Source organism: Austrofundulus limnaeus, unplaced genomic scaffold (genome assembly GCF_001266775.1).
Source record: "Austrofundulus limnaeus strain Quisiro unplaced genomic scaffold, Austrofundulus_limnaeus-1.0 Scaffold1234, whole genome shotgun sequence".
Taxonomy (NCBI): Eukaryota; Metazoa; Chordata; class Actinopteri; order Cyprinodontiformes; family Rivulidae; genus Austrofundulus; species Austrofundulus limnaeus.
In genome coordinates this window covers 43,047-44,653 of record NW_013953636.1, presented here as the reverse complement: position 1 = coordinate 44,653, position 1,607 = coordinate 43,047, and positions in this window count along the sequence as shown.

Here is a 1,607-nt window from a genome sequence, read left to right as displayed (position 1 = left end):
GTTGAAAGTAGCTGAAGTTAATCTGACAGAAACAGAATAAAAGTTGAAAGTAGCTGGAGTTAATCTGACAGAAGCAGAATAAAAGTTGAAAGTAGCTGAAGTTAATCTGACAGAAACAGAATAAAAGTTGAAAGTAGCTGGAGTTAATCTGACAGAAGCAGAATAAAAGTTGAAAGTAGCTGGAGTTAATCTGACAGAAGCAGAATAAAAGTTGAAAGTAGCTGAAATCTCCTGTGTTCCAGAAGGTCAATGCTTCAGTCTCTTGTGTTCCAGAGAGGGTCTAGCCTCAGTCTCCTGTAGTGGTGCAAACGTCTGGTTTCAACTGTAGAATAATTGTTATTGTTATATTGTAAATTCTAAAGTAGTGTTTGGTTTTTGATCCATATGTTTACATTTAATGTCATCGTTCAGTAGCCCCTCCCCCTATCTCAGGTCTATCTCACCTAAAACCCTGATAACCTAGAACTGATGAACACACACAGGAGTAGACAGTTTCATCCACGTCTCTGTTAGACAAAGGAAGTCTGTGTTGGAATCTGACAAGAGATGGATTCACTGATTGCTCTTTAGGCTTCTGATGTTAAATCATCCACCAAATAGCCCTCTTGGTTTCAACTTTGGGTGCCACAAGACTTTAGCATGATTGACAGTTTCAAAAGTTCTGAATAACCTCAGCTGGCAATTATCTCCGATGTTAAAAGAATTAAGTTTGTAGGGGGCGCACACACAACCTGGATCAAAGCCATCATGTTCATTTTGCACCTGAGCCGAAGTTCCAGGCAGACCTAGTCCCAAAGTCACTGGTCCACGATTTAGCTGAACATCTCCAAATAACATGAGCAGTGTAAATAGGAGACAAACCACTTTTCCACAGGAAGTGACAGATGAGTGGTCCTCTGGATCAACTAATCAACTATTTGCTCCTGAGTCTGAGCTTGCCCAAGCCGTAGCACACAAGAATAGATTGCACAGTTTCTCAGTAAGTCTTGAGCCAAAGCCACTGGGAATCAGTTGGCTGTAGGTCAGTATAAGTTCCAGGTTTAGGAGCTGGGCACAGAGACACAGGTCACTTCCATCGTTACGGTTTGCTATGGCCAGGTGGATACTCAATGGAGACACTGCTTCTAGGAACAACAGTACTCAAAAATACTTTATGGAACATATCTCAAGTCTTTTTGGTATCAAAAAACTGCTTAGCCCTTGATAGTTATGGGTCTGCAAGTTTTTTCTATGTAATAGACCTGAAACACTGCAACTATGTGCATTCACCATGACACCTCATTGATTTGATGCATGGATGTTTTTTTTTTTTTGTCTCTGTTCCAGAGGAAAATACACCTGGACCAGTCTTTCTGTGTTTCTCTGTGTGTCTTTCCTGTCCCCCAAACCCAGCTGGTGGAGGCAGATGGCTGCCTGTCTGAAGGGGTCTCTGCAGTAGGTTTTGTCCTGTGGGCGAAGACGTCCCTACTCGTGATTGGCGGAGGTTTCGATGTGGGCGGAGATGGCCCAAGAGAAGTGACTGGTCGGATTGACAGTGGGGTATGAGGCTGGAGGCAGAGGGGAGTAGCTTGGTCGAGTCAGGCATGAAGTAACATTCAGTATATATA